Genomic DNA, 23601 nt, shown 5'->3' with positions numbered 1-23601 from the left:
AGAGTCAAGCATGGAAGTCTCAACATAAATACAGAAGAAACCACTGCCCTAAGTTATTTTACAAACGTGTAGGCCATCCATAGTGTTCCCCACCAAGTTTCCACCCAGTGAACATGGACGATGAATCGTAATTTTCCCAACATGGTTGTCTCTGTACCTGCAATTCCTTCCTCTTCTCCCACCTTCAGATGCAGGAATGCTCCCCAGATTAAAGTGTGTATTTTCTTTTAAAGTACGTGTGAGGGCTGGAGAATTCATCCGATTGTGATGAGATTAAACGTGAAACCACAAATATTCATCGACTTACACACGAAGTACTCAGTTGCTGAATCACCTCTTTTATGAGATCGGCACAGGGTTGAGGAAGCCGCTGTGGTGCTTTTCTAAAGATGTGAGATGGGAGCCCTGGAGACATGAAGCCTTGGTGGCCAGGAGGATTGCAGAAGGTGTTCTTGAGGGACAGCTAGTCGTCAGTGAAGAAGCAGCCTTCAGAGGACTCTCCACACACATCTCTGTACACGGAACCATGGTGACCGTGGGCAGGAAACCGAGACATTTCACAGGGGCCAAAGCCATGTGCCTGGGAGACATGGAGATCAGCTGGGAGAACCATGGATTTTAGATTTGGATTTAGATTATTGCCAATATTGGGGGGTTCCTTATAGACAGAATAATTCCCATGAGGATCCTAATTCTGTTTGAAAACTCCTGCTGAAACTCCGGCCCTCACAACATTCCCAAAGTGTCTCTGAGAAGAGAAAGTCAAAGTCTGTCCAGAAATTCTCCTCTTTGTGAAGCAATGATTCTCACTACCTTCCACGACTTCCAGGTCCGTCAGTCCGCCACCCAGCTTTCACTTGGGCATGTTTTCCTAGGCTCACAGGGATTTGCAACTTGGTGCCTCAAAGCAAAACCCTTAGGAGGGAGACCTCAGAGCACCTTTCCACATACTGTTTTATCTGGACTAGTCACATTTGTTTCCACTATTTGTAATAACTCGTATTATTAGAGCTTTTTTGGGTTTACAATACTTTCAGATACATTATCTCATCTGGCCTAAGGATTTGGCACAGTTGTTAGGCCTAAGTTAACATCTGGGGAACTCGGATTTACAAATTTATCATAATCCCATCAACAAACAGCCTCTGAGCAGCTACCGTAGGCCGGTCGCTACACTGACTGTGATGTGACCTGGGAGAAGCTTGAGAAGAGCGACACGTGACAACATGAACGGAAAGAAATGTCAGGCCAGAGGATGAACAAGCATTCACAAATATTCATGTCTCAGGAGAAACGCTAGTATTGCCTGAGATCTTGTCCTTAACTATGTCTGCCATTTTGTCCACATGCTCTCTCAGGAAAGTTGATTCATCTTTTTTTAAGTTAATTTTCTTGGAGTGCTCACTAGTTTCTACTGTAGAGCAAAGTGAATCATCCATACATAGACACATATGCCCTTCCTTTTGGATTTCCTTCCCACTCAGGTCACCACGATGTAGTAAGTATAGTTCCCTGTGCTACATCAGTTAAGTTCAGTTCAGTCGTTCAGTCATGTCTGACTCTTTGCGACCCCATGGACCGCAGCATGCCAGCCCCTATCCATCACCAACTCCCAGAGTTTACCCAAACTCATGTCCATTGAGTCGGTGATACCATCCAACCATCTCATCCTCTGTCGTCCCCTTCTCCTCCCGCCTTCAGTCTTTCCCAGCATCAGGGTCTTTTTCAATGAGTCAGTTCTTCGCATCAGGTGGCCAAAGTATTGGAGTTTCAGCTTCAGCATCAGTCCTTCCAATGAACACTTAGGACTGATCTCCTTTAGGATGGACCGGTTGGATCTCTTTGCAGTCCAAGGGACTCTCAGGAGCCTTCTCCAACAACACAGTTCAAAAGCATCAATTCTTTGGCTCTCAGCTTTCTTTATAGGCCAACTCTCACATCCATACATAACTAAAATCATAGCCTTGACTAGATGGACTTTTGCTGGCAAAGTAATGTCTCTGCTTTTTAACATGCTGTCTAGGTTGGTCATAACTTTCCTTCCAAGGAGCAAGCGTCTTTCAATTTCCTGGCTGCAGTCGCCGTCCGCTGTGTAGCAGGTTCTAATCAGTTATCTATTTCACACATAGTGTCAGTAGTGTGTATGTGTCCATCCCAATCTCCCAGTTCATCCCACCCCTCTTTATCTCTTTTTGTTCTTATTTAATCATGGTTGCACCTTCAACTTTAGAATGATGGCATCAATGTTATACACTCAAAATCTCTCTGACTAGCATACTTTCAGAAAATCTTCTTCTTGAATGACCTCTTGGTACTTCAAACTCAGACTGTCAAATTGTCAATTAATTGTTTCTCCTCAAATCTACCATTTATTCTACCTTCCCCTCCTAGTTACTGGCTCAGTTTTTAGATAGTTGCTCCCAGTTAATGATCGGACACCACTGACTTTTCCATTACTTTTCTGATTTATCAACAAATCCTTTTGGCTTAACTTTTAAAAGGTGTTTTATAGCATTTTTGGTTACCAGTATGTTACACTTAATGGGGCATATTGAATAGAGTATAGTATTTATTACACTATTCATTTATTATTTGTTTACATATCCCTTGCTCATGCAATATAGTGAACTCATAAGCTCATAAGAATTCGGACTTATGGTCATTACTTGACCAGTACATGGGACAAAATAGTAAATATCTGCTAAATGAAAGAACAGATGATTGTGCAATATGGTTGCTTTTTCTTCTTATGGTAGATAAAATCCTGTGATGCCTCTAAGATAAAATTCTGTGATGCCCCTAATATTCTCACACTGGTCTCTGGTATTTGCACATCTTCCAGTTATTATGTAAAACACTAATCTAACTATTACTGTGAGGGAGTTCACTTAATATGTGATCAAGTTTCCAAGTTAGTTTACTTTAAGAGAATGAAAGTGTCTTTTTTGGGATAGAAAATCAGGTGAATCATTAAAGGGAACTAAGCATTTCCTGTCAGGAGAGGTCATTTCAAGGAACGAGAGGGATTTGATAAGAAAGAGGGCTTCCATCTGGGGCTTTAGAGATGGATAGGGCTGCATGGTAAGGGCTGTGGATAAGCTCTAGGAACTGAGACTGGAGCCCAGCTGACAGCAAGTGTTGCTTTGAGGATGTGGTGAGAGGCCATGCCATGTGTATGACCCCTAGCCCCCGGTAATTGCCCCCACCAATGTCACTTCTGACACGGTGCCCTGGTACTCATCCGCTGATGCATTTCAACCTCCAGGGAGTGGCCCTTGAACTTGGTGGACAATGGGTCATCAAAATGGAGTCTACAGTGGTTGTTCAGTGGTCACAAACCACCTGAGTTCTTGAAATACGTGCATGTAATTCAGCTTTATTTTACCAGCAACATTTAACCCTGTGGAACTGAGGAGTACCTCCTCACCCTTGTCAGGAGTAAGGCCCTGTCCCTTCTCCCAGCTCATGGCTCACCTCCAGTGCCCAGGAGAGAGAGAAGTGCATTTCCATTGGAAAAGGGGGCATGTACAGAGGCCTGAAGTGAAGAAAGGGCCTTCCACCATGGCAATGAGGAGACTCCACAGGGTGTCAGCCAGGGTGAGAGTCCCAGCCCTCTGGCCAAGGAGTGGAGGGGAGATTTCTGACTAGGGAGGACGTTGCAGTGGTCAGGAGCAAGTCCGCACACATGACTATTTGTGGGGAGTAGACACACTGCCTACACTCTTCCTGGGAGCTCGTACACCCACAGACACTTTTTGAAGCATCACAATGTTCCAAGCCTGGAGCTAGACTCTGAAGACACAAGGAGAAGTAGAAAGTAGTCCAGTCTCCACTTTGCTGTCCCTCCAGGGAAAAAAACAGAATATTCCTGTAACATCAGCCATAGGAGGAAGCCAGATAAAGCTTGTCATTCAAAACCCAAATGGCTTCTTCTTGAGTTTGGGCAGTAGAGTCAAAGAAAAATTCACAGGAGGAACATTTGAACTAGAACTTGAATTAAGGGAGACCGTCTCCAAGCAGCTGGAGTGGAAGGCACTGCAGAAGCAAAGCTGTGAGGAGCAAATCAGTCAAACTGAGGGATAATAGTGTTTTTTGTAAGTCATTCAGTCATGCCCTACTCTTTTCAACCCCATGGACTGTAGCCCACCCGGCTCCTCTGTCCTTGGGATTCTCCAAGCAAAAATACTGGAGTGGATAGCCATTCTCTTCTCTAGGGACTCTTCTGGACTCAGAGATAGAACCTGAGTCTCCTGCACTGCAGGCAAATTCTTTACCACGTGAGCCAACAGGAAAGCCCCTGGACACACACATACACACAGAAAGAGAAGAGGAAACCTAATTTAAACTACCAGTGCCACCAAGGAATCTGGGCTGTAGTTTGCTTCTTTAACCCCACACAGTAGAGACAAGCACCTGCAAAGAGACATCTTCTCTAATGCTAACCCGTTTCCATCCCACCTGGTTTTTACATTTAGTTTGGTTGGACAAAGGTCTATCTAGTCAAAGATATGGTTCTTCCATTAGTCATATACTGATGTGAAAGTTGGACTATAAAGAAAACTGAGCACCCAAGAATTGATGCTTTTGAACTGTGGTGTTGGAGAAGACTTTTGAAAGTCCCTTGGACTGCAAGGAGATCCAACTAGACCATCCTAAAGGAAATCAGTCCTGAATATTCATTGGAAGGACTGATGCTGAAGCTGAAGCTCCAATACTTTGGCCACCTGATGCCAAGAGCTGACTCATTGGAAAAGACCCTGATGCTGGGAAAGATTGAAAGTGAAAGGAGAAGGGGACAACAGAGGATGAGATGGTTGGATGGCATCACCAACTTGATGGAGGTGAGTTTAAGTAAGCTCTGGGAGTTGGTGATGGACAGGGAGGCCCGGCATGCTGCAGTCCTTGGGGTCACAGAGAGTTGGACATGACTGAGCGAATGAACTGAACTGAACTGAACTGATGGCCATTTCTAATGTCAGCCTTCCTATGTATGTATTGTTACGGCACTGCAAGTTTGTTCGGGGGGTTGTTTGTGTGCATGGCTTTTTTCTGAATTGGACTATAATTGCTTTGCAGTGTTGTGTGAGTTTCTGCTGTACCATGAAGTGGCTCTGCCATGCAGATTTAGAAAAATGGTACAGATGAACCTAGCTCCAGGGCAGGAATAGAGACACAGACATAGAGACTGGATGAATGGACACAGGATGCAGAGAGGGGAAGGATGGGATGAATTGGGGGATTAGCTATGGCATATATACACTATTATGGGTAAAAGAGATAGCTCCTGAGAACCTGCTGAACAGCACAGGAGCTCAGCTCCATCCCACTTTGATGGAGTTTACTGACACCAGGTAATACCAACAAGTACATTCTGCTGGACCTCAACTATTGAATTGCTTAAAGTTGCCCTTTCCAAACAAATTAAAGAAAGGTGCAGTCAAAGTTTCTAAAAAAAAAAGAACCTGCACGTGAAACCTGTGAGATTATTGAGGTTCAAGTGGATGTTTAATGATTTCTCCTGCTGGGCACCATAAGTAGACCTTCCTTCTTCTGAATCAGTCTAATATTGCATGGGCAGAAGCAATTCTTTTCTTTATAAGATCTCTCATTTCTGTGCTCAGATCGCCAGCGATTCCGGTTTTATCTCCACCCAGATCATTCATGTGAACAGGTCTAGTAAAGTGCGCTCCATTGTATTTCTTCCTGTTGGTTTACATGTTAGTTCAAATGAGGTTTGACTGAGGAGCACATTTCTATTACCAAGGACTGAAAGTTTCCAAATTCTCAAATTTCCCTGGCTTAGACCCGTGCACAACCACTATTGGTTCAGGACTTAGTTATGCCTCGCCAGGATCAGTAAACCCAAGTTAAAATACCCATCTAATTGGAACCTTCTTTAGCAGGGCCTTCCTGATGGTTTAAGAGTGTATGGTTTTCATACCAAGCAGTGAACATGCTGTCAAAGGGAACACAGCCTGTTCCCTGCCGGGGACAACAAGAGCCATTTCGCCTCTTCCCTCAGCTCTGTAAACACCGGCTAGAATGTTGACGGCAAGAACTGGAGGATACATATTTGGTGTGCCTCAGGCAAGACTCCTCACGCTCACTGTGGTCTCAATGGCTCATCCGTGCGCCCACATCCCTGTGGATGGGACTGTCCATCTGAAGAAGCTGTCTCACTGCTTGTAACCATCAAATGCTTCTCCTGTGAGATTAATGACCCCGCAGTCCCACGGATGAAGAGTGAAAGTGTCAGTTGCTCACTCCTGTCTGACTCTTTGTGACCCCGTGGACTGTAGCCCACCAGGCTCCACTGTCCATGGGATTTCCCAGGCAAGGTACTGGAGTGGGTTGCCATGTCCTCCTCCAAGGGATCTTCCCACCCCAGCGGTCGAGCCCGAGTCTCCTGCATCACAGGCAGACTCTTCACTGTCTGAGCCACCAGGGAAGCCCCATGTATACATATGACTGATTCCTGTTGTGTGGCAGAAACTAACAGAACATTATAAAGCAATTGTAATCCAATAAAAATAAAAATATCCCAGGTTCTAGGCTGTCATCTACATCATTGAAAGTCACTGAAACTAGATAAGCAAATAGGAAATGTACCACATAGTTCAGTTCAGTTCAGTTCAGTCGCTCAGTCGTGTCCGACTCTTTGGACCCCATGAATCGCAGTACGCCAGGCCTCCCTGTCCATCACCAACTCCCGGAGTTCACCCAAACTCATGCCCATCGAGTCGGTGATGCCATCCAGCCATCTCATCCTCTGTCGTCCCCTTCTCCTCCTGCCCCCAATCCCTCCCAGCATCAGAGTCTTTTCCAATGAGTCAACTCTTTGCATGAGGTGGCCAAAGTATTGGAGTTTCGGCTTTAGCATCAGTCCTTCCAAAGAACACCCAGGACATGTACCACATAGGAGTCACATAAAAACTGCTGCTGGCTCGATTAATGAATGGATGGATGGATGAATGAAGGAATGAATGATATAGCCAAGGTAATTGTCTGGGTTTGGATGAGGCCATGTCTTAGAAGTCTAAGAAAATGAGAGCACCACCATGAGTATACATCTTTTTCTGTTCTTTCTCATCATTTTCTGTTTTGAAAAAATTAAGCACAGACAGAATTCTGCTGTAGTCTGCAAGTTTATTCCTCAGAGGTAAAATGTGGGATGATTGCCGTTTTATTAGTGCCAATTACTAAATAATACTATATTTAATAAAATGGTGTTATCATTACTACTTCATACTTTTCAAAATGTTTCATAACTGTTATCTCACTTTATAAAGAAAGAGAGTTCCATGTCTTCTTCAATTAGTCTTCAAGTTTTCATCTATTACATTTTTCTGCTGCTAATTTTTTTTTATTTTATCAAGAGAAAAAATAAACCTGCTATTCCTTTCTTGGGGAAGCAATTTAAAAAATCACCAATTACAATATAAAGTTCCTTCATTAATTGTCCATAGATGTTTTCGTCAGGGTTTCAGAACCCGTGCTTTCCTAATTCAGAAGCTGGACCTGGGACAAGCATTACTTCAACATCCAAAGTGCTGCCACAGGCAACAAACGGGAACAAGAGAGAGTGAGCTGCAGTGAAACCAAAGTCTCATTAAAGCCTGGCGGCTTTCGACCAGGCGTCCCATTAGACCCAACGAGCTCTTAGTGCAGCAGCAGCAAATGTGAATGAAAAACACGCCAGACATGCACATTACCATGCGTGAAACAGAGAGCTAGTGGGAACCTGTTGCATAGTTCAGGGGCTCTGTGATGACCTAGAGGGTGGGATGGGGTCGTGGGGGGGGAAGCCTCCAGGAGGGGACAGATGTATACACATGACTGATTCGCTTTGCTGTGCAGAGGAAACTAACACAACCTTGTAAAGCAATTATACTCTATTTTTTTTTTTAAAGGATGCTGTGCTCCTCAATGGTCTTTGGAAAGAGTCATATTTTGAGTGAAGGGTCCACAGCAACAGGAGAGGAACTGGACTCAGATGGTTCTCATTTCCTCCACACCAGGCTCTCTTTTGAGCAGAATATTGTGTGAGTGTGTGTGTGTGTGTGTGTGTGCATGTGTGAGTGTGTGTCTGTGTCCGCCTGTGCACAGACTCCCTGAAGGGACCCTTGAGCACTTGGCCAGCCCATACCAGGGAGGCGACGATCTCAGAGCCAGAAGGGCCTGGAATTGACTGGTCCCTGGTGCAGAATCCACTCCACGTTGTGTCACCTATGACCCTGCAGCCTTGGGTTGAATTCCCCTCAGAACACGTGGCTCAGCCCTGGATGGAGGTGTCTGTATGTGCACGTGGCTTCGAGTAAAGCCAGGACCTGATTCCTACAGGAACGCACCACCACGTGCCCATTGTGCCCTGTAGGACAGTGGGTACCACCCCTATGGCTCCACTCATATTCAGGTTCCACCTGCTGGGGTGGGCACTCACCCAGGCTCACACCCTTCACAGCATGCCTTCTCTGTGGATGCTCGGAAAACAGAAGCCACATTGCTCTGGACATGAACGCCAGCCCTGCCTGGCGTGGACACTGTCCCCACTGCCCCTGGGACCAAAACCCCAGCACTTTCGTAAGTACACACCCAGGTCCTGTGAGCTTCGACCTGGATAAGGTATGGAACTGTGACTGCTGGGCATCTTGTGAGCCGCTGCCCATAAATTCCTAGAAACTCCTGACTGTATATTCCCCACTTAAGTTTTATCCCGTTTCCTTGGTTCTAGTTCCCTGTTTTGAGTACTTCTGAAGCTCGGTTCTGTCATCTGCTCTATCAGGGATCCCTCCCAGTTTTGCGTCATGTGCAAATCTCCTAGGCATGTGTTTTGTGCCTTGATCCAAACCACGGAACAGACATTAGCACATGATAAAGAACAGGACACAGTTTTATGTGTTTTAGGGTTTTGCTCTTTGATTGACATCAATTATTTAGTAGCAGTCTTTGTGTAGATTGTTAAGGGGGTTCTGACCTACTGAACTGTGATTTCATCAAGTGCACGGGGATATGAAAAGGACAGCTCCATGCCGGGCTGAAGTGGGAAACTTGGAGGCAGGGACGGGTCTGACACGCTGGTAGAATTTGCTCCTGAAGTTCAAGTACAGCTCTTCATTAATCCTTGTGTCGCCAGGACCCAGCAAAGCGAATTTACTAAACACAAAGAGAAAACACGCTGCTTCTTTTTGAAACTAATTGAGCCAGATCTCGTGGTCCTTGCTCCTTTTACCGTGCCCACCAGCCTGTTAATAACCACGTCTTCCTTGTTGTCAGTGATCAATGTTTAAGTGATTGGCCTGTGGTCTCAGGAATGCATCCGTTTTTCCAATTTTGAAATTGGAAAAATATTTGCCTCCTCCACTCCTCTGGCTCCTCTCCCACAATTCAGGATTTTCTCATGGAAAAATAACTCCTCTGTCACATTTCACAGACTCTGCACATACTCTCAGGCCCCGAGTGGTAACTTTGGTGGGGACTGAATTGTAACTTGCACTTTCCCAGAGTATCTGATCATTTTCTTTCTTGCTACCCGCCTCAAAGGACACAGAGTGTTTTGCTCACACCTCTGTGTTGTCCGGCCTGAATACTGTTCTCTAGTGGAAGATGATGGAAACCAGCCCATGGTCAAAAGGACCTGCCTTCACTCTTTCCTCTCTCTCTTTTTTAATGTCTTATTTTATATTGGAGCATATGTAATTAACAATTGTTAGTTTCAGGTATACAGCAAAGTGGTTCAGTTTTCTATATACATGTATCTATTCTTTTTAAAATTATTTCCCCATTTAGATTGTTACACGATATTGAGCAGAGTTCCCTGTGCCATACCAGTAGGTCCTTGTTATCTAGTTCAAATATAACAGGGTGTGCATGCCAATCCCAAACTCCCTAACTATCGCTTCCCCCCATCCTTTGCCCCTGTTGATCATAAGTTCATTCTCTAAGTCTTGGAGTCTGTTTCTGTTTTGTAAGTTCATTTGTATCATTTCTAAGACTCCACATATAAGCAATATAATATGATACTTGTCTTTTTCTATCTGACTTACTTCACTGAGTACTAAAATTTCCCCAAGAGTCAATCCACCCTTTTTTTTTTTCTCTATTTGTTCTGCAGAAATCAAGTAGTTCCATCTGATGGCTGACAATGAAGTGGAGGGTGTCTCAGAAAATTTAAAATGGAACAATATTTTTAGGGAGTTGTCCTCCTTGCTTTAATTTTCTGGAAAATAAAAGTAAAAAATATGTCCAAAAGTAGTGAATGGGGTAAACTTTCTGTATTTTGTGAAAATAGAATCTGGAACACAGCAATGATGAGTATATAAATTACCTCTGCAAGATCTGAATCTGTAAAGAGATCTATGAAAAAAAAAAACAACTAAATGTCAAATTTCGGAGTGTTAAATATTCTATTTGTCATCGTGGATCATATAATTCAGAACTTATAAAAATAACACAAATTTGAGCATTAATGATAGTAATCATCAGTAATGAAAATGTAGTTCCTCGAAAGTTTTACAGCAATGCTGTAAAAGAAGAGCATTAAAATGCATAAGAAAAATAATACATGCGTGTACCTTTCACTGTGTGGAAACACACCTCACTCAGAGGGACTTGAGCTGAAGCAGTTTCCTATGGCAGCTAGTTTTCCAAGATCCTGACTTGTTTGGAATATCTCTCGGCAATTGATTCCCATTCTGCTGGCAAGCCACCTGTTAAGCTAAGGCGGAAGCCTAGAAGAGGAGGGAAATGGGTGGAGTCGATTATGTTTTAACATGACTTCATAATACTGCAATGTGAGATTTTAACTCCTGAGTCCACACATATTTTCCTAGGGTGTGTGGTTGATTTATTAATGCCATTCAGGTCAAGCAATCTGAGTTTTTTTTTTTTTAATTTAAAATTTAAGAAAATATTCTTCTAGAGAAATCTGGAATTTGGGATACTCATTTGTGATGTGAGTGAAGCTAAAGTGGGCAATATCAGTGAGCCTTGTTTAAGGAGAGTGTCAGTGCTCACAAGTGAGTATTAATTTTGCTTCTATAATATCAGTGCAAATCTAGGTAAAAGTCAAGACATTCATTTTTGCTCTAAGATTTAAAATGTAACTGTAAGACAAGGAATTGGTTCTGTTTGTTTGTTTGTTTAAATGTTTTGGTGGTCCCCAACAGCGAGCCTACATTTCTTGTTGGGTTACTATGAAAGTCTGAGCAGAGGTAATCCATGCTGCCCGTGGTATCTCTGTTCACATGGAAGACAGTGGAGTGAGTGGTCGCCACCAAACCTCACTGGAAACGCCAGCCACAGCAAGTGAGAGATGGTCTAGATCAGCGTGTCTCAGAGTGTGGTCCCCAGACCAGTAGTATCAGCATCACCTATAAACTAGCTCATACTCAAGGTTGACTGAATCACAAAGCCCAGGGACATGGCTCCATGGTTTTGTCCTCAGGAGCCTCCAGGTGATTTTCCTCTGGGCTGAAACCTGAGGACCACTGATCTCGTCACACTCACCAGTGGACTGAACCATTGCACTGGGAGCAGCTATGTTAGAGACGAATGCAGAAAATACAAATGTGAAACACTGTCAGCAAAACAGAAATAGTGGAATATGCTTTTTATGTACACCAAGGATGAAAACTGACTCCTACACTTTCAATATTATTTCAAATCCAGAAAGTAATTTGTTACAGATTGCATTCTGGATTGTGCGTGTGCATTCAGTCATGTCCGACTCTCTGTAACCCCATAGACTATAGCCTGCCAGACTCCTCTGTACATGGGATTCTCCAGGCAAGAACACTGGAGTGAGTTGCCATTTCCTCCTCCAGGGGATCTTTCCAAACCAGGGACCGAACCCACATCTCCTGCACTGCAGGTGTATGCATTACCATCTGAGCCATCGTGATTCTGAAGAGAGACAATGTTTTTTAGAGCTTGTGGTCTTTTGGGTGACCTTCCACTGCAAAGAGCTTCATATGTTTCAAGGACATTGTTGAGGATCTCCTCGTCTTCTAACATAGCATTGATTAAGAATGAGCTTCAGACGGCATTGCCTTCCGAATATATGGAGCACATAGGATGTCCACAGACGGCATTGCCCTCCTAATGTTTGGAGCACATAGGATGCCCACGGAGGGCAGTACATTCAGTAGAGGATAAGTAGGCTGTGGTTCCGCCAGCATGGAGCAAAGAGGAGTCAGTGATGAGAGACTGCCTCTTCACAGCACCCTTACTTTCCCATGTCTGTATTCAGCTGCAGTCAGACCTGTTCTCTATGCTAACAAGGGCTTCCCTGGTGGCTCAGGTGGTGAAGAATCTGCCTGCAATGCAGGAGCCCTGGCTTTGATCCCTGGGTTGGGAAGATCCTCTGTTAAAGGGCATGGCAGCCCATCCCAGTATTCTTGCCTGGAGAACTCCATTGACTGAGAAGCCTGGCGGGCTACAGCCCATGGGGTCACAGAGTCAGACACGGACTGAGCGACGAACACTTTCACTTTCTATGCTAATAGAAATAGACACAGAAGTATTCCATTTACAGTGTTAGTCATTTTACCGCTTTGAGGCCACGCTCTCCAGGAGACCATCCGTGCTCTATGCGCTGGGGAGTTCATCTACGCAGGCTTTAGGGCATCCGCTCAGGAGTTTATGGAGACGATTTGTGACGTGAGCTTGAAGATTACTTGAGTGAATTCACCTGTTCCTTTTCAAATACTTGCGTGTTCAATAAACAGATTTTGAAAATGCAAACAGAAAGGGAATTCTGGAGAAGACCCTGGAAACCTCCCAGTCCATCCCTCATGCTTTGTCTAAAATACCCCAGGTGGCAACTCAGACCCCATGTCCTTGGATTTTCAGGTCAGGTCACTGTCCCATTTCTTTCCAGTCTCTTTCAGAAATTGAAAATGATGTTGATAAGGTAGAAGAAAATAATACAGAGTTCATATCATTTGTGTTGTTGCATCCTCAACAGTCACAAATTTCTCCTGTGTTCCTATAGTAACAAATTTCCCTTGTGTTCCTACAGCTCTGAGATCATTCATAAAATTTCCCAGCAGGTCCTGTCCTCATCCTTTACAGCACTGTATGATCATGGCAATTAAGTATTTGTGCTTTAATATGTCTTTTTTTTTTTTTTTTACCAGATTGCAAGGTCCGGGAAGACAGGAATCTCATATTTCATTCTCTATATTCTATCACCCCTACTCATCCATGCATATCACCCATACGCATCACTCCACATATTTCTGTAGAAGCAATTAATGAGTAAATAATAATTGATCCATACATCAATATTATAGCACACATCACACTGTACCTTTTCACACTGATTTTCATGCCCGAATCTTTTGCTCTGCTGGCTCATATTTGTCTCTCACCCCTACATCTAACAGAGTGTTCGATTCCTGGGGATACCAAACTGTTTTTATTATTAAATAAGTGGCTCTCAGGACCTAGAAACGAGTAAATATGGCCTTTATTCTCACTTTCATTGTTGACCGGGGACTTTTAAATGAAACAGTCTATGTTCCAGTTTTCTCATCCATTATGTACACATCATCATAGTTGCCTATGTCTCCCCGGGAGATTGTAAAGCTACGCGATAAAAATGGTGATACCACACTGCAAGGCTCGAAAACAAAGACCTTACGTAATTCTGTGATAACAGCAATAAAGTTATTACTTTTGTCCTCTTTTTCTTCTGAAATATCTGTCCTATCCTAGGAGCTCAGGAGGAACCTCCAGGAAGACATACTCTTCCCATCTTGTTGATTTTCTTCTCTAAGAAGCATCTTCCTTGTTAGCACATTACTGACACCTCAGCAATGGAAGTCAACAGTGAAGGCTGATCCTTCTCCAACTTCTTTTGCAGACACTTCCAAGCCTTTTAGAATCTCCCAAACTCAGAGAAATGATCCTAGGTCACCCGTGACTCCTTTCGCAGCCAAAATTATAATCGGTGCCCCCAGAAACCCACCAAAGAGGTGGCTGAGGCGCCATGTGTGATTCTGCACGTGGGGACCTGACATCCCTGAGGATTCTCACAGTGGCCCTGGGCACCCACCCCCACGCCCAGCTCCAGCAGTGAGGCTCCTCTCACAGCTAAAATCCAGCAAGTCCTTAACAGCTGATTGTGAAGCATGACCTGGTTGCTGGGCCACAGACCAGTAGCTGAAAACACTCACCCGTTGAAAGTCTTCCCAGCCGATGGGATGAAGACCAGGTTGGTAGGAAAACTGTCCACAGAGGCAGAAAAAGAGGACATTCTCACATTGAAGAGTGTGGGTGAGTCTAGAGGGCGCTGGGGTTAAAAAAACATAAAGCCGCATAAGCCATTTACCCCAGGTGGCACTAGTGGTAAAGAACCTGCCTGCAATCAGGAGCCTCAGGAGACCTGGGTTTGACCCCTGGGCTGGGAAGATCCCCTGGAGGAAGGCATGGCAACCCACTCCAGTATTCTTGCCTAGAGAAATCCCACAGATAGACAAGCCTGGCTGGCTACAGTCCATGGGGTCACAAAGAGTGGGACACGGCTGAAGTGACTTGGCACTCACGTGCCATAAGCCTTTTAAAAGAGCAATGCTGAATCTTTGCCCACTTAAGAGTATTCCTAACCTGCTGCTCCCAGTTTGGAAGCTCTGCTCTACTGTGACCTGCTCCCTAATCTGGATGAAGTGGTGAGAACCACACAGCAAGCCTAAAGACAGGCCTGGTACAGAGATTCTAAAAATTCAGAAGAAGTGAAGCCCTCAACGTGTAAGCACTTCAGGCACCAGGACTGCAGCCCACTGAGAAACCTGGACACGGGGTCAGCTGAGCTTCCCTAGATGGTTACACCACACACGCCCACAGGGAGAGGACCCCTGCAGCTTCTCGGGCTTTCTCTAGATGTTGCACTGTGTCTCTTCGCCCTGTGCCCATCTTACCCCACAACCGTGCATGGAAATAAGCCATAACTCTGTGTCTAACAGCTTCCCCAAGCCCTGGGAGCTCTTCTATCAATAGCGAGTCCTCAAGCCTGAGCGTGGTCTTAGGTTCCCCCCCACACACACACACACAGAGCAGGAGAACTCAACAGATGCAGGAAGTTTTAGGGAAGGAAACCAGGAGAAAGATGGGGTCACAGAAGCCCTGGGGGGGCGACTGGAGAAGGGCTGGCTTCCCACGGTGTGCAAGTTGGAAACTCAGGCCTTCACTTTTTTCAACATTAAAAGATGGATGTAGGGAAAGCACAATTAGCCAAGATGGTGATGGCCAGGCTCTGTCACCCCCTGTCCTCTCGCTCTCGGCTCACGTCTGTAAACAGTGACCTTCCATGGTTATGTAACAGCTGAGATCCTTGATAGCAATGTGCACACGCGTCATGATGCAGTTGCTTGGCCACTTGCCACCCTTGTTCTGCACACCTATGTAAGCACCACCTGGAAAGCCCTTGCCTCGGCGTCAGCCATGAGAGAATAAAGCATGCCTGCCTTGCTGCTGTGTCAGCCACTAATGGCTAAAGCTTGTCTGCAGCTCTTATAGCTCCTTGCATGTTCTTCCAGCTTCTCCACATGTGCTTTGCCTACCCTGGGTTCAGTGAACAGTGAGACAATGGATAATCCCCCTATGAGCGGTGATGGGGGTGGTGGTCATCTTCCACATTCTGCCTTCTTCTTTTGTCTGATTCCTTTGCACGTATTGGTTTGAATTGTTATTTTATCCTCTTATGTTGAAAGTTGTTTTGTATTTTGTTTTGTTTTGATGAGGTTCATTTTTTAAGTCCTCATGGAATTTGTTACAATATTGCTTACATTTTATGATTTGGTCTTTTAGCTGCAAAGCATGTGGGATTTTAGTGCCCCCACCAGGGACGGAGCCAGCACCCCCAGCATTGGAAGGTGAAGTCTTAGTCACTGGACCACCAGGGAAGTCCCCAAAATATTTTTTTTTAACAAATTATTTCTATTAAAAAAAAAAAAGGTTGGGGATAAACTGATTAATCAATTTATCAAATAAATATCTCACAGTGGTCCTGTTCACCTCAAAGCAGATAAATATGACAACAGAAGAGGTGACCCAACTTTGCTGTGTATGGCCACCAGCCTGTGTGCTTCCGGGAATCTGGAAAATTCTATGAAGATAGAAGGCAGCAACCCAAACTCTCTCCAGGAACCTATTTCCCTTTCTGCGTGGAAAGTGAATTGGGGTTCTCACCCATGCAAATGGATGGACCCACATCTTGTCCTCATGACTACCTGTTCTATAACCAAACTAGCGTATTCTCTCTCCTAGCATCTAAACGGGGTAGATTATGGAGGGCACGGGGCCTGACGCACCCAGATATCTTGCTGCTCTTTGATTGACAAGCAAATGTAGAGCCAACCACGTGAGGACTCGGGGAAACTCATAATTCTTGAGTGGCTTTTCTCAATTTACAGCATATTTTAATAAGGTCACCCTTCATGAATCACTCCTCTGAAATCATCCCAGTTTTCTGTTTTGTTGTTTTGTAAACTAGTGCCTATAAGCTGTTATTTAAATTACTTAACAGCTCTACTTAGCATATGCCTGTCGGCTTTGTTGTTGAGCATAGTTTAGTCTGAGAATTCACAAGAGCCAACTGTTGGGCAGGATGAGTGACTTACAGCCTGACCCGGGGATGGGAACTGCCTCCCAGCGCCTGACTCATGAATGCCGTCTATAAATGATTACAGAGAGTTTCACAGACGGGGCATGGCTTTGCCAGCCTCCCCTCCCCTCTCGAGATGCACTAACGAAGCCTGCTGTTGCCCATCCGCCGAGCACATGCTTTAGCTGGTTCCAGGTGAGAAGGCAGTGTGGCCCCGTCACAGATCAAAGGCAGAGTCTCTGCTGGGAAAACACGTCTGGAGGCAAATGCCTCAGAAAACTAAGACAGTTCTTAACAGAAGCAGAGGACTGTTTATAAGTACATTCCAGAATCATGGGGGCTCGGCTGGCCCTTTTTCATTTTACTTCTCAGAAGAATGCTTTCAGAAATTCCCAGGTCTCTCTGACGCTCGCTCACCTGAGCCAAACTAAGCATGGGGCTCGCCGTACGTCCCGGGAGCACCGCTCAGATGCTGCTCCTCCTTGTTCTGTCCTCCTTAGACTGAGAAGTGGAGGCTTTCAAGTTGGCGACAGTTCTTTCTGTGTTTTGGAGGACTGTCACCCTACTCAGGCTTCTCTAGGGGCTCAGACGGTAAAGAGTCTGTCTGCAGTGCAGGAGACCTGGGTTTGATCCCTGGTTGGGGAAGATCCCCTGGAGAAGGAAATAACAACCCACTCCAGGATTCTTGCCTGAAAAAATCCCATGGACAGAGAAGCCTGGTGGGCTGCAGTCCATGGGGTAGCAAAGAGTCAGGTAGAAAGAGTGACTAACACTTTCACTTTTTTACCCTACTTGCGCTTGTAGAAGACAATTACTGGACTTGGTGGATTCAACATTGAACTTCAGGGTTGAATGAGACCCTGTAAGGGCCATCAGCCCATGTCTCTGAATAGACAGCTGAGGAAACAGTGACTGTGCGTAAGCTGACAGGTTTGAATAGATGTGAGGTCTAGCATCCAGGGCCCAGTAACACGTTCAGTCCTTGCCTTCAAGACCCTCTCCAAGACTCGCCACACTTTTGCGTCATCTGCTGACTTGCTGTAGATAAACATGCCACCTTGAGGGTCAAAAGTCCTTCCAAGATGAGAGGAGCATGCGTCCTGGAATCCCTGCTCAGACAAGAGTGACCCACCCTCAGGGACACGGTTTCGGATCTTGAGTAAGAAATACACTTCTGCACATTGAGACCACTGCTCCTGTAGCTTTACCTTCTCTACTTTACGGGGTCTCTTGGCCATCTGCACAAGTGTGTGTGTGTGTGTGTGTGTGTCCTTAAACTATCCTCTTAAAAACCAGCTCAACCTTCTAAATTCAAAAGACAACCATTATAAGCAACAGAGCTACACCACAAAATCAAAACACAAGTATTAGCTACAGATTTGATTATGTTTCAGTGGTTACTATGGAAATGTTGTGGTTTTAGTGTCATCTTGATCTATTGGATCATAGAAAAAGCAATAGAATTCTAGAAAAATATCTACTTCTGCTTCACTGACTACATTAAAGTCTTTGACTGTGGATCACAACAAACTGTGGCAAATTCTTAAAGAGATGGGAATACCATACCACCTTATCTGCCTCCTGATAGCTGTAGGCAGGTCAAGAAGCAACAGTTAGAACTAGACATGGAACTACAGACTGGTTCCAAACTGGGAAAGGAGTACATCAAGGCTGTATATTGTCACCCTGCTTATTTAACTTGTATGCAGAGTACATCATGAGAAATGCTGGGCTGGAGGAAGACCAAGCTGGAATCAAGATTTCTGGAAGAAATATCAATAACCTCACATATGCAGATGACACCACTCTTACGGCAGAAATCAGAGGACCTAAGAGCCTCTTTATTTATTTATTTATTTTACTTTAAAATATTGTATTGGTTTTTGCCATACATCAACATGAATCTGCCACGGGTGTACACCTGATGAAAGTGGAAGAGGAAAGTGAAACAGCTGGCTTAAAACTCAACATTCAAAAGACTAAGATCATGGCATCCAGTCCCATCACTTCATGGCAAGTAGATGGGGGAACAATGGAAACAGTGACAGATTTTATTTTCTTGGGCTCCAAAACCACTACAGACTGTGCCTGCAGCTGTGAAATTAAAGATGCTTTTTCTTTGGAAGAAAAGTTACTTTGCCAACAAAGGTCTGTCTAGTCAAAGCTATGGTTTTTCCAGTAGTCATGTATGGATGTGAGAGCTGGACCATAAAGAAGGCTGAGAGCCAAAGCATTGATATTTCTGAACTGTGGTATTGGAGAAGACTTGAGAGTCTCTTGGACTGAAAGGAGATCAAACCATCAATTCTAAGGGAAATCAACCCTGAATATTCATTGGAAGGACACACGCTAAAGCTGAAATTCCAATACTTTAGCCACCTGATGCAAAGGGCTGACTCATTGGGAAAAAAAAAAACAAACTGATTCTGGGAAAGATTGAGGGCAGGAGGAGAAGGGGACGACAGAGGATGATATGGTTGGATGGCATCACGGATTCAATGAACATGAGTTTGAGCAAGCATCAAGAGATGGTGAAGGACAGGGAAGCCTGGTGTGCTGCAGTCTACAGGGTTGCAAAGAGTTGGATGTGACTGAGCAAGTGAACAACATAGAGTCATCTTAGTTGTTACCTGGAGGATGGTACTAACATTTATTGCTTCCGTACCTTTTCATGTGCGGGTATGCTCCTAACTCTTTGTGGCCTCAGGGACTGTAGCTAACCAGACTCCTGTGTCCATGGGATTTCCCAGGCAAGAATACTGGAGAGGGTTGCCGTTTCCTCCTCCAGGGGATCTTCCTGACCCAGGGTCCAAACTTTTGTCTCTTGCATCTTCTGTACGGCAGGTAGACTCTTTGCAGCTGCACCACCTGGGAAGCCCAGACCTTACAGCGTACTATAAAGGAACCAGCTGGCCCTCATATGTGAGTACAGGTTTGTTTGTTTTTTCCTCATCCAACTCTCCATGTTTCCAGCAGTTGTGGAAAGTGGATCTGGTATATTTGGAAGCAGGAAAGTGTTACTAGAGTCTGCTTCCAAGGAGCATCTGAGTGAAACAGACATGCTGGTAGTTCTTTCCAAAGCTGAATGGATTTGTCAGGAATTTTCCAGGCACAGGTGTGTTTTTCGGTTAATAGACATGCCTCCAGGATGAGCAAGGCCTCTTGTTCTCCAACATTTTTGCAGAAAAGTTGTTTCTAAGATATCTAAGACTACTTTCTTTGCATAAAGGTAATTTATTGTTACTGTCATTATTGCTAAAGTAAACAGCTGCCACGCAGCCTGCTATTTGGGCTTCCTACGCTAGTGGTAAAGAACCCGCCTGCCAAAGCAGGAGATAGAGAGATGCGGGTTCAAACCCTGGGTTGCAGGAAGATCCCCTAGAGAAAGAAATGGCACCCCACTCCAGTATTCTTGCCTGGAGAATCCCAAGGACAGAGGAGCCTGGCGGGCTATGGTCCATAGGGTGGCACAGAATAGGATACAGCTGAAGCCACTTAGCACACAGCCCGTTTGTAACAGTATTTTCAAGCTATTCAGAATGCTCAGAAATCGCATGCACTAGACTATGAAACAGGACCTGAACTATGAGGCCAGGGCTCTGAGGTAGGTCCCTGACCCTTTACTTGCTGTTTATTCAAAGGCAGATATTTCAGGACTAATTTTCCCCTCCTGCCTAATGAGAGGGTGTCGATGTTTTTAAGTTCTCCCAACTTTAGAATTCTCTTTGTATTCATCGCGGAAATGTGCACGACCAGTTAGAGAGGCTGGTTGGTCTGGCAGGCACAGACTGGATGCTGCCTGAACCTGGAGTGTCTTCTTTTGGGATGCAGGACCAGAAGTCCTTTGCTGCAGGAAGGTGTGGCCTTGTGGCTGAGTGCCAAGGGCTCCCACTGCTTCCAGGAAACCTCCCATGAGATGTCCTCTTTCCCTGCCCCTCCATGGATTGAATGCAGAGTGCTCTGAGGAAGCAGAGGAACGGGCTCAAAACAGGTGGGGAAACAGAAGGAACCTGTGAACAGTGCTCCACCAGAAGACCTTGTTATTGCACTAAGATGTGACTGCAAAATGAACTTTCATTGTGCTGTGCCGTGAGAACTGGGTGCTTATGTTTAAAGTAGCTGGTGTTGCCTTAGTATAAATAGACATCTCTCTTTTGCATTTTCCAACCTTTATTTTTTGGGATCCAAAATCACTGCAGATGGTGAGTGTAGCCATGAAATTAAAAGACACGTGCTCCTTGGAAGAAAACTTATGACCAACCTAGACAACATATTAAAAACAGAAACATTACTTTGCCAACAAAGGTCTGTCTAGTCAAAGCTATGGTTTTTCTAGTAGTCATGTATGGATGTGAGAGTTGGACTATGAAGAAAACTGAGCGCCAAAGAATTGATGCTTTTGAACTGTGGTGCTGGAGAAGACTCTTGAGAGTCCCTTGGACTGCAAGGAGATCCAACCAGTCCATCCTAAAGGAAATCAGTCCTGAATATTCATTGGTAGGACTGATGCTGAAGCTGAAACTCCAATACTTTGGTCACCTGATGTGAAGAAGTGACTCATTTAAAAAGACCCTGGTGCTGGGAAAGATTGAAGGCATGAGGAGAAGGGGATGACAGAGGATGAGATGGTTGGATGGCATCACCAACTCAACAGACATGAGTTTGAGTAAACTCCGGGAGTTGGTGACAGACAGGGAGGCCTGGCGTGCTGTGACTCATGGGGTCGCAAAGAGTCTGACACAACTGAGCAACTGAACTAAACTGAACTTCAGATACTATTCATGGGCAAAACTTCAGTCTCTTATCCTTCATTCAGTTCAGTTCAGTTGCTCAGTTATGTCTGACTTTTTGCAATCCCATGAATTGCAGCACACCAGGCCTCCTTATCCATCACCAACTCCCAGAGTTCACTAACCTAAAGCTAATCGCTTGTGCCTGAAACAGAGCCAGACGGATGATGGCTAATGACTGCTCCTCAGAGGATAATGCCAGTGGTTCTAAATCCAGCATTTTCAACCTTGACACTGCTAATATTTGGGGCCAGATCAATCTTTGTTGGGGGCAGGGACTGCCTGTGCCTCCCAGGACACTTAGCCCCCTCCTCAGGCTCTGCCCATGCCATGCCAGGGGCACCTTCCCCTGGGTCATGACAACAAGATGTCTCCAGACACTGTCAGATGTCCCCGGGGGGCCAAAACTGCCCCTCTTTGAGAAGCACTGCTCTACATCAACAGGCTTCCCAGGTGGCGCGAGTGGTGAAGAATCCGCCTACAAGAGGCACAGTTTCGATCCCTGGGTCAGGAAGGTGCCCTGGAGGAGGACATGGCAACCCACTCTAGTATTCTTGCCTGGAGAAGTCCATGGACAGAGGAGCCTGGCGGGCTGCAGTCTATGGGGTCACAAAGAGTTGGACATGACTGAGCGACTAAAACACACATGCTTTAAATAAATAGAACGGCGAATTGGCAGAAATACAGAACTTCTATCATTTGATTGCTTTAAAAATATTAGAAGTAAAAAAAATCTTAAACTCTGGGGGATATTTAGACATCAGCCAATGCCTGCTGCTACCCACTCCCAGAATCCACACACAGAGTCATACGCCTGGCCTCTGGAATTATGGAGCGCCAGGATCTTACTGGCCCTTCCAAGACCTGTTTACCTGTGGGTGGCAGGACTTACCATAAGCAAACCGAGTCACAGAAACATACTAAATTCTGAAAGAGAAATCAGAATGTCTTGTAAATAACATACATGGCATCAACTCAGGAGATTGCTTACATTAACACATTAAATGCTTATAAACCACTTTCCTAATTTCAAAAATTTTAGCATTATTGATTTTATTAAATCGTGAGCTGATAGAGGACATATACTTCAATAGCAAGTCAGTTATCTATGTAGCATGCTGCTGCTGCTGCTAAGTCATTTCAGTCATATCTGACTCTGCGCATCCCCATAAACGGCAGTCCAGCAGACTCCTCCATCCCTGGGATTCTTTAGGCAAGAACACTGGAGTGGGTTGCTATTTCCTTCTCCAATGCATGCAAGCATGCTAAGTCACTTCAGTCGTGTCCAACTCTATGCAACCCCATGGACAGCAGCCAACCAGGCTCCTCTGTCCACAGGATTCTCCAGGCAAGAATACCGGAGTGGGTTGCCATCTCCTTCTCCCTATGTAGTATGCTGCTAAGTCGTTTCAGTCATGTCCGACTCTGTGAGACCCCATGGACTGCAGCCCACCAGGCTCCCCCGTCCCTGGGAGTCTCCAGGCAAGAACACTGGAGCGGGTTGCCATTTCCTTCTCCAATGCATGAAAGTGAAAAGTGAAAGTGAAGCTGCTCAGTCGTGTCTGACTTAGCGACCCCATGGACTACAGCCCACCAGGCTTCTCCGTCCATGGGATTTTCCAGGCAAGAGTACTGGAGTGGGGTGCCATTGCCTTCTCCTTATGTAGTATACAAATTAAATATTAAATAGCTCATTAATTATGACATATCAATGTACCTATTATTTTATAGAGAGAGTAGAATTTAACTTCACTTTCTAAATTCATTCATTGTGACCACACGCACAAAGCCAAATTTCTCACATTCCTGTTCGTTGCACTCTCAGTGAGATGGTAGCGCCTGTCTTCTCCGCCCCAGCGAGCTCGCTCCCTGCCTCCTACTGCACAGGTGTGCTGATGAAAGACACTGGGCCACTTCAAACATTTAAAACACAAGCACAATTTTAATACATTTCTTGGTATGTTTAACCAATCAAAATTTCAAGAGAAACATAAATATCAAAATAGTTAAATTTCCTTTAGCTATGAACATATACTGCCATTGGGCTTCCCTAGTGGCTCAGACAGTAAAGAATCTTCCTTCAATGCAGGAGACCTGGGTTCAATCCCTGGGTCAGGAAGAGCCCCTGGAGAGGGAAATGGCAACCCATTCCAGGATTCTTGTCTAGAGAATCCCATGGACAGAGGAGCCAGGTGAGCTATAGTCCAT

General features: G+C 45.0%; 1 long non-coding RNA gene across 1 annotated transcript; it reads right to left on the bottom strand.

Annotated features, from left to right (window-relative positions):
- Nucleotides 1-212: 212 nt before the first annotated feature.
- Nucleotides 213-23257, bottom strand: LOC129633286 (uncharacterized). Its single transcript, XR_008704993.1, has 3 exons — nucleotides 23196-23257; nucleotides 22286-22320; nucleotides 213-600 (listed from the first exon to the last, which is right to left on the bottom strand). It is a non-coding gene; the product is annotated as an uncharacterized LOC129633286 (long non-coding RNA).
- Between the last annotated feature and the right edge of the window lie 344 nt (nucleotides 23258-23601).

Source organism: Bubalus kerabau, chromosome 18 (assembly GCF_029407905.1).
Source record: "Bubalus kerabau isolate K-KA32 ecotype Philippines breed swamp buffalo chromosome 18, PCC_UOA_SB_1v2, whole genome shotgun sequence".
In the NCBI taxonomy this organism is placed as follows: domain Eukaryota; kingdom Metazoa; phylum Chordata; class Mammalia; order Artiodactyla; family Bovidae; genus Bubalus; species Bubalus kerabau.
The sequence above is the reverse complement of the archived record's forward strand: the minus strand, read 5'-3'. Positions and strand labels throughout refer to the sequence as shown.